The following is a 10,565-nucleotide window of genomic DNA, read 5'->3' as shown; positions in this document are numbered from 1 at the left end:
GCCTTAATAACTAGTTAGACCTGGTGTCCAAATGGTCCCAATACATTAGCCTTAATAAATAGTTAGACCTGGTATCTAACTAGTCCCAGTACATTAGCCTTAATGAATAGTTAGACCTGGTATCTAACTAGTCCCAGTACACTAGCTTTAATAACTAGTTATACATGGTATTTAACTAGTCCTAGCCTTAATAACCAGTTAGACCTGGTATCCACCTGGTCCCAGTACACTAGTCTTAATAATTAGTTACACCTGGTATTCAATTAGTCCTAGCCTTAATAACTAGTTAGACCTGGTGTCCAAATGGTCCCAATACATTAGCCTTAATAAATAGTTAGACCTGGTATCTAACTAGTCCCAGTACACTAGCCTTAATAACTAGTTAGACCTGGTATCTAACTAGCCCCATTACATTAGCCTTAATGAATAGTTAGACCTGGTATCTAACTAGTCCCAGTACACTAGCTTTAATAACTAGTTATACCTGGTATTTAACTAGTCCTAGCCTTAATAACCAGTTAGACCTGGTATCCACCTGGTCCCAGTACACTAGTCTTAATAATTAGTTACACCTGGTATTCAATTAGTCCTAGCCTTAATAACTAGTTAGACCTGGTATCCAACTGGTCCCAATAGATTAGCCTTAATAAATAGTTAGACCTGGTATCTAACTAGTCCCAGTACACTAGCCTTAACAACTAGTTAGACCTAGTATATAACTAGTCAAGGCCTTAATAACATGTGAGACCTTATCCCATCACACTAGCATTAAGAACTAGTTAGACCTGGTATCCAACTAGTCCTTAGACTTAATAACTATTTAGACCCGGTATCCCAGTTGTCCTAGCCTTAATACATATTTAGACCAGGCATCCAACTAGTCCTAGCCTTAATAACTTGTAACACCTAGTATTTAAATGGTCCCAGTACACAAGAGTCAATAAATAATTAGACCTATTATCCAGCTATTCCCAGTAGACTATCCTTAATAAATAGTTAAAACTGGTATCTAAATAGTCCTAGCCTTAATAACTTGTTAGACGTTGTATCCAACTGATCCCAGTATGCTACCCTTAATAACCAGTTAGACCTGATATCCAACTAATCCTAGTACACTAGTCTTAATAACCGGCTAGACCTGGTATTCAACTAGTCCCAATACACTAGTATTTATAACTAGCTAGAGCTGGTATCCAACTAGTCCCAATACACTAGCCTTAATCACTAGCTAGACCTGGTAGCCTTAATAACTTGTGAGATGTGGTATCCAACTGGTTCCAGTTCAAAGTAATACAACTGTTTTTCAACATAATGATATTAATAAGCTTTGAATCAAGTGTATTTTAGAAAAACATAAGGTGTCTCAATTCAAACAGATCCTAGAAAAATATATGGACCCTGGCTTTAACCAATTCTCACCACATAATTGGGTCTTAATACAATAATGGGATTTAAATTATTGTCATTAGTGTCATTTATTTGTAAAGCGTCATCAAATTATTTAGTGCTGAAGATTATATTGGTCTTACTACAACATAAGGGGGACTAAATGTGTGCAATACAAGAAAAGGGTGCTAATTTCTGATGGGTCCCAGTAAACAAACATATATTTTAGTAAAAACTATTTTGAGCCCGATGATATGATTTATTTAGTTACGCAAGGTGTTTTGTTTATTATGAAATATGAGGGCCAAGAATCAATTTAGTTACAGTGTAAACTAACAGGCTTGGATTTATATTAGTCCCAGTAAGAACTATAATATTATTGTATTAGAAACGTTAGTAACAAATACGGCCTACTATATGAAAATGTGTATGCAATTTGATTCTACTGCATCCTTCTGTGATAGAAAAGACTTTGTAACATAAAAGGAAATTAATTCACATTTCACTTTACCCCACATATGGTACTGAGCATTATCATTCCATGACAACTCTTCAGACTTGGATATGTCAGTGTTACAGTTAGTCCACATAACATAACATGCTAAATCTAAGAGCAGACATGTTAGTCAATTGAGTATTTGTCAATGCCATGAGTTGTTTTCTTTATAGCTGTTAAGGATGTCTGGTTCCGTCTGCATTCTCCATCATCAAGTGTCTTTTAAAGCTGCCAATCTTGTGTCAGTCAGCTATTTCATCTGCAACAAAAAAGGAAATATTCAGCATTAGATAACTAGGCGTTAACTTGAAGTTTGTAACAAACATTACAAGGATGAGTCATAAGCCTGGGAAAGCACCATTACCTGTCAGACCAGCTCTCTTAATCTTGTTGAAATGTTAGAAATGATAGACAATCAACATGTTGTAACTTGGCCCCTGAATTACTTAACCATCCCCTAACACAAACAATACAGAGAATAGTGAGTGAGTATATATATATATATATATATATATATATATATATATATATATATATGAAAGATTATCTAATTTTCAGTCCTAAATTCTTCTGAGACCAAGGAATATACTAATGCCATTCATACTGGAATAACTGGACATAGTTTTCAAGTTGTAGACAGATCAAGTGGGGGGTTTAAGATAACAAACTCACAAGGGTCCTAACCATTAATAAGGTAGAAGTAGTTTACTGTCAAAATTATTTATATTTACCCACTGACAGTGGTATTTATTCACTAACAGCCTCTTCAGCCTCTCCAACTTCTCTGGCCTTTCTAGGTACTATGTTGTTCAATATCGCCCATTGACTAAAGAACAGAGAGGTATGTAAACTTTAATGAAACAGCTACATAGATTAACACATTAACTAATTAAATTGGAGTAGCTGAATGGACTATAGGAGGGCTCGACAAACCCAGGAGCCACGTAGCCACTGGCTCCTAGAATTTTAACCCAGGCTTCTAACTTTTTGGGTTATTCTCCATATTTCTATATACAAAATACCACTGTCTGGCTCCTAAATATTATCACTGGCTCCTAAATTTTAGACAAATTTGTCAACCCTGGATAGAGTAAGTTCATTAAACTAAGTTACTATATATATTTGCAAAAATACTGTGATAGCCTATGCAGTTCCTTTGATGAGATTTCACACAGCTTAATTAATTTAATAAAAAAAAAAATTCCCCCTAAGAGTTCTTAGAATGCTATGTACAGGGGTTTTCAGGATAACCTTGGGTGAGAGCAGGTTAATAACCATGTTTACTAATCAGCTGCTTATTTCCTCTGTGCTCTAGTTCAGATATCCTGAAAATGTAGCCTGTTAGGGAGGTCTGAGGACAGGTTTGAAAACACCTGATCTAGTAGATGTAACCAAGTAACACATAGAACCACAATGACAATGGAATATGAGAGTAGACAAACACTCCACCAAAGCACCACGTGTCACACTGCTATAGGCACATACTGGCAGAAAGTAATAATGACTGGTGACACACAGTATAACACATAACAAGCACTTTAGTAGTGACATGTGACAAGACTCAGAGATGTAAGAGTTGCATGAGACTAACAGTGGTAAAAGCTTGTAACATTAGTATGGTCTTGGTTCATGGACCCTCACTGTAGTAAATACAAGTCCTTCTATGTATAACTGAGGCCGGAGTTTGTTATTCCTTTGATTATAATTTGAGGATTAGCAAACTCTATCTGTGCCATCAGTGAAGTAAGTTAGTGGTGCTGTTTCCAGCATTTATTTATCTATGGAAGCCACTGGCTGCACAGATCTGGTGCACAACTACTGCACACTTTACAAGTGTATTTAAAAAGAGCTGCTTTAGCCTGAACATAGTGTGATCTATGAATACAGACTTTTTTTTAATGCTGCATTATAACAGCTGTTGCACAGCAGTATGCTGAAGCTGTGCAGCTCTAACATACTAACAGCATTTTATGTCCCTTTTAGAAACTCAGATATGCCACTCAGAGGGTTAAACACAAGCACATGGTGAAAATGACATTGACAGTGACACATTGTTATATAATGTACTATACGTATCATACACAATGGGACAAAGTCTTGCACACTGTCAGACCCCTACAATGATGCTATTTAACAGGTACAGAGAAGAGCAAATCTTATGCTGTTATTCTGGTTATGTATTTTGATGATCTATTGCACAGTTGTGGTGGAGTTTAGAGTCTGGGGTTTAGAGTGACAGCTAAAAGGTTAACCCTTTGATTCCAGAGACAGCTTACAGCATGAACACTAATGTTGAAAGCAATATTACTGCTGCAGAAATATGTTCACAGTATTAATGTTGCATTGTCAGTTCTGCAGCTGCAATAGAATGATTCTAGTGACACTGAAACCCACTCAAAGCTACCGATGTTTAAACTGCTGTTTTTATATCTTTCATACCTTTATTACTCTACAATTATCATTTAATGCACAATTTTTCAGCTTCACTATAATTTAGGACAATATTTCTTGCTCCTTTATTTATTAACATCTCTGTTTTGTTTGGTAAATAAATCACAAGTATATAAACTCACATCAGGGGGCATATTTATCAAGCTCTGTATGAAGCTTGATGCCCCTTGTTTCCGGGGCGTATGCTGTCGGCATTTATCGATGTGCGGCGGATATGATATGCTATATCGGATCATGTCCGCTTGCACCATAGTAAATAGGCCCCCAGGTGTGCACATGCAGAGAAATAATCACAAGCAATGGCAGATCTGGCGGGGAGGCAGGAGAGAGCCTACAACCCCATACCTTACTGTAGCACCCTAAAACTCAAAAGGTACTTGCTGCCCTTAAAGGGAAGGCATGCAGTTGATAAGAGTTTTTGATTCAGAAACACCTTTTCAAATGGGCTGGGTTTTCTACCCCACCCTCTACTAGGAGGTTGATTTCTACTGCTGCCTCATGGTTAGGTAGCAGTTTTATAGACACTACTGCAGGGTTGAAATTTTAGAATAGGTGAAATGGATCATTAGGAGCACATTAAAGGGACAGTCAACACCCGATGCAACTTCACTCCATACCTTAGATCAGGAATAGAAGATGCAGCTGCACCGCATCTCATGTTGACAAGCTCTAACGGTATAGGAGTAATCACCTAGAATACATATGTTTATTCTGTGTAGATATGGCCGCCAAACTCCCCCCACTGTTAGGTATTTACTTTCCTTTTATTTGAATCTTCCAATCATAATCCAATCCTCGGTTGGATTAACAAGCGTTCACAGAGAATCGCGCATGCGCAATGGATAATCACAGCAGCACTTACGATTTCAGCTTGCGTTTGCGAGCGGGCAGAAGATAATGCGCATGCGCATTATCAGAAACAGCAACGTCACCCTTTGGAACATAAACGAGCAGGGAAAATATTAGAGAAGGGGACGAAGAAGGATGGGGAGGAGTTTGACGGCCATATCTACATGGAATAAACATTTGTATTTTGGTTGATTACTCCAATACTCTTAGAGTGTTTCAACATGCGATGCACTACAGCGGAATCTTCTATTCCTGATCTAAGGTATAGAGTTAAGTTACATCGAGTGTTGACTGTCCCTTTAAAAGGGAAAAAAATATTACAGAAGAGTGTTCCTTTAATTTGCCTTATTATACATAGTGCAAGGAGAGAGGTAATTAAGTGCAAGGTAGGAAAACATGGTAAAATATGGGATCCCTATCTGTGCACTTTGTACCCTTGATTGTTGTCAATGCTTTGTACCTCACATTTTTATTATGATTTTGGATGCAGAACACCTAAAAGAATCGTAGCATTTGGTTGCCAGGAGCTGGGACACAAAAGTTCATTTCAGCAACAGGGAGGGGAACTAACCAGTCACTATAACCACGATGATTTCTTATTCCTTTACACCTGAGGTTCCTGTGTATTTATGTATGTGAGAATGAATGACTGGCTCATAAGTATCACATCCCTATATCATCATCTGCCTCACAACTTAGATATCCAGGCACAGCTCAGCTCTATATTATGGACAGCTGCAAATGACATATATTATACTTGGCTGAAACCAGACTGTAGAATTAGTCTTTGGGCTCATATTCTGTTCTTTTATGTTGATCCAGCAGACAGCAGAATTCTTAAACTAACAGCCAACTCAGACAAAGCCAACAATCTCTTCCTGATCCCAAAACACAAATAAATAGAAACACTCACAAAATAGACAGCTATAGAAACATCCTTTATTCTAGTGAAAGGCCAGTAACAGTACCATTCATCTTAGAGGTACAAAACAAAAGCTCCAAACAAATGCTTGTATGTGTCATTTAAATCCAAATGCTTGTATGTGTCATTTAAAATGGGGACTAATGTCTCAAAACTGATTTTATACACATACCACAAAGCCCCCAGACCAAAATAGCAGAAACCATGGAAAAAGTCACCCATTTCTGACCTGTTTGATAGACTATGCTCATATTTCTTTATGGAATTTTTTATGGTGTTCTGTCCAAACTGGAGCTGGAAGCTATAGATGAAGATTTTGTCAAAGTCGGATTCATAATAACAGCATTAAAGGGACATAAAACTCAAACTTTTTCTGTCATTATTCAGATAGAGAATACAATTTGAAAAAAGTTTCCAGTTTACGCTATCAACTTCGTTTCATTCTCATGTTATTCTTTGTTGAAGTGATACCTAGGTAGGTAGTGTGCACATGCCTGAAGCACTACATAATAGGAGATAGTGCTGCCATCTAAAGTTCTTGCTAATGTATAGCTGTTGCAAAACCCTGTTTTTTTAACAAAGGATGACAAGAAAACAAAGAAAATTTGATAATATAAGTAAATTGGAAATTTGTTTAAAATTGTATGTTCTGTCTGAATCATGAAAGAAAATATTTTTTTTGTCCCTTTAAACAAAATGATTACTGAGAGCAGAGTGGTCAGTATTGTTTTGTTGGCACCATCAGCAAGTGTGCACACCATAGATACACCTAGTCAGGGCCGCCACTAGAAAATTTGGGGCCCCTGACTTAACCATTGATCAGCACCCCCCCCCCCCCTTTGACATGTGCCATTTTTGACCAAGTGACTAAAACGTATATGCACTTTATTCTTAAGTGTAGTCAAACTTGGAAATGTTGTAAAGATAATAACACACAAACACAGAAACACACAGACACACTCATACACCGAAACACACACTCACACATAATGATTCACATATAGACACTCTAGCAGACACGCAAAGTAACAAACTCAGACACAGACACCCACACAGACACTCAGTACTTGTTTACATTGACCTGACAAGTAATTAGGTAGACTACAGTTCTGTCAAAAAAGGAGATTTACAAAACAAAATATGGAGATTATCTGATTATCTTTTTGTCAAGGAAGATGCCAACTAAATGATGACAACAACAACATGCAGTGGCTGAACGGAAGGGCCCTGATCTGCCTAAACAATAATTTAAAGGTTAAATAGTGGATTGGTGACTTTCGGAAAGGTGGTCTCATTAGTCTCAAAGTCTGTAGAGAGATGTGAATAATCAGTTGTAAGGTCAAAATATCCTAAAAAGGAACAGACAATGGACACACACACACAAACTTGCACATATACCCAAGGAAACACACAAAGACACACACACAGAGACACCCACAGAAATCAAACAAAGACATACACACACAGAGAGACAACCACATAAAACACACAAAGACATACATGCACACACACCATCACTGAGACATCCACATAAAACACACACAGACATACACACACTCTCACAGAGACACCCACAGAAATGCACAGACATACACACACCCTCACAGAGACACCCACAGAAAACACAGACATACATACATATACACACACACCCTCACAGAGACATCCACAGAAAATACACAAAGACATACACACCCACACTCACAGAGGCATTCAGAGAAAATACATAAAGACATACACACCCACCCTCACAGAGAGACCCACAGAAAAAAAAATACATACACACTCATAGAGACACAAACAAGAGCACAAATACATAAACACAGACACCCACAGAAACACTCACAGGAGGTAAAATGTCTGCACATTGCATCCCCTAAATCAACAGTGTGTGAAATGCATGATAAAAAAAATGGCAGAAATTAAGAGATCACTTTTTAAAGAATCATATTTGTAAATGTGCAAACAAAAATAATTCTGTGAATTCAAAATTGTACATTAATGATCTGAGTAGATGGCTAGATGAAGAAAAGTACTTTTGAAAGGTTGACATATGTTTGTGTGTTTTTTCCCCATTTTCCCCAACCAAGAGCACCACTTCAAATATGGTGTACAAATGTTCCCATTTGTTAACTGTACTTATGGATTTTGAAAAAGTTGTACTCTATATAGTCTTGGATATAGTCTTGGTGGAACCATAAGCTGTGGTACTCAGTCTCATACTATTAGATCTGGTTAAATGCAGGATTTAGGCGTGTTTGTATGTATTTCAAAATTAAGTCAGCTGTAGTGTAAACTGAACAGTGTTAAGTTAACCTGTCTCATTTCAAACACTGAGCAATCTTAGTCTGAGAGTATAACATTTTATGCAGATCTAAAAATCTAAAATTCCCCCTTGCATCTGGAAAGTCCTTGCATAAAGGGGCAGTAAACTGGAATGTAATTAAAATATATATATATTTTTTTAAAAACTCATATCTGCCAAAAGGGCACCTATCATTTGTGTATTGAGGAGGAAACATTTATGCATGGCTTTAAATATAGAATTTCTACAGCATTGTCAAATAATCATAAATACACTGCTGCATATTGCTAAACAAAAATGTGTTTTTATGGACCCCTGGCCCCACCAAACAACTACTACTACCCTGAAGTTACAATCCGAAATTGCACAATGAAATAAAAAACATTTACTAAGTAAGTCCTATCTCCTCTGCAAATGAAAGTGATCTGCCGTCTGACTTAGGCACACACTGTACAAACTGAAGTCTATCTCACACTGTGCATAGTGGTTTAGTGCACACTCAGAAATCCTCTCAAATGCTAATACTTTACTCCTTGCAATAACATTTCCCACACTCAACAGCACTCTGCTGTAGTACCCTCTGTTGGCTGCAAAAAATATTTTTTTTAATATATATATATTTAAATAATAGATGTTCTTGCCTCATGGGGCCCCCTGGCCCATTGGGCCCCTGACAGGAGTCACCCCTGTCACCAAAAAAACCACGTTAAAGCAGCACTCTTTGGAAGAAATAAGTCACTTTATTGAAGTCCTTTAAAATAACACAATCCAACAATGGGGGTAAACACAAGACATCCTTACGCGTTTCGTGCCCAACTGGCACTTAGTCATGACTAAGTGCCAGTTGGGCACGAAACGCGTAAGGATGTCTTGTGTTTACCCCCATTGTTGGAATGTGTTATTTTAAAGGACTTCAATAAAGTGACTTTTATTTCTTCCAAAGAGTGCTGCTTTAACGTGGTTTTTTTGGAGTTGGTATTACGGCTTGCTCAGCCGTCAAGCGTGCACCCCGTCACAACATTCAGCTCACGCCCCAAGCAATTGCAGCACGCTATTCCGTTAGTGGAGGAGACTGTCGGCTCTAGCCTTGGAGCAGCGTAGAGGATCTGTCTCACCCCTGTCACCCCCTGATGGCAGCCCTGCACCTAGTTACCATGGAGATAACGTGAATGGCATTAAAGTAAACTAATCATACCTCACCTTGCTGCAGTCCCTGTCAGACCAATGTTAGATCAGACTCATGGCCCTGAAGCAACTGTCATATTGTCTTATACTCACATTAGGTTTCAGGTCCGATCCAAAGAGCCAAGTGTCCATCTTTTCCAAGTGAACTTTTCTGCCAATGGAACTACTGGATGGTTTGGTTAAATACTGAACACTTGACTAACTGGCCTTCCTGACAGCTAAGGTCTCTAGTGCTATGTCAGAGCCTGTTTATCCTAAACGAGCAGTAGCCAGACTAGTGTTACCTCTTCATACAGGGTCTATAGGCTCTAACATATAGCAATAAACACAAACATAGCAACAGAATATACAGCACATCATCAAGTTGCCTTCACCATCTGCTTTGTTAAGTAAAAGAAGGTTAAATTGGAGCTAAAGGTTAAGACACCTGATGTACCTTACACATAGTTTAAGTAAACTTAAGAAGTAACTGCCACAAATTTTTAAACAAATTGCAAAAATTTAAAAAAATATATAATTTTTATATATATATATATATTTTAATGCCCCTTTAAACATTTGGTTATATATATTACAATTTAGACACAGCCCCTGGCTATGGGTAGTCTTTGGTGGCATGTAATGACAAGTGAGCCAAACAGATATCACTATGCCAAGCAAACAGACCTAGCAGTCTTGCACTGCAGCCTTGCACTGTTTATCTATATACACAAATAAATGTCTAATGAAGGAACACCAGGCAAACGTTCTGCATTAATCATAAATCTTTTTAAAACTGTCGATTTGTCAGCAACATTTGCAGAGTTTTGTAAGTCTAGAACAGGCCTGCAATGCTAGTAATGGGAACTGATAGAATTTGCTTTGCGGTTACTATTTTAAGGATAAATATGAATGAGTGTGTGCAGTGAGTTAAGCAATGCAAGTGAATCACTACGTAACATTTTTTATATGTAGGAAGGCTCAGACAGATG

The 10,565-nt window shown here is 37.7% G+C and overlaps 1 long non-coding RNA gene across 1 annotated transcript in view; it reads right to left on the bottom strand.

Annotated features, from left to right (window-relative positions):
• Positions 1–1,456: 1,456 nt before the first annotated feature.
• LOC128641433 (uncharacterized) overlaps positions 1,457–10,565 on the bottom strand; it is a 37,792-nt gene continuing 28,683 nt past the window's right edge. The window contains exon 2 of the long non-coding RNA XR_008399489.1: positions 1,457–2,141. This is a non-coding gene — a long non-coding RNA (uncharacterized LOC128641433). The remainder of the gene's footprint in view (positions 2,142–10,565) is intronic.

This window comes from Bombina bombina, chromosome 10 (assembly GCF_027579735.1).
Source record: "Bombina bombina isolate aBomBom1 chromosome 10, aBomBom1.pri, whole genome shotgun sequence".
Classification (NCBI taxonomy): domain Eukaryota; kingdom Metazoa; phylum Chordata; class Amphibia; order Anura; family Bombinatoridae; genus Bombina; species Bombina bombina.
This window is presented reverse-complemented; position numbering and strand designations above follow the sequence as displayed.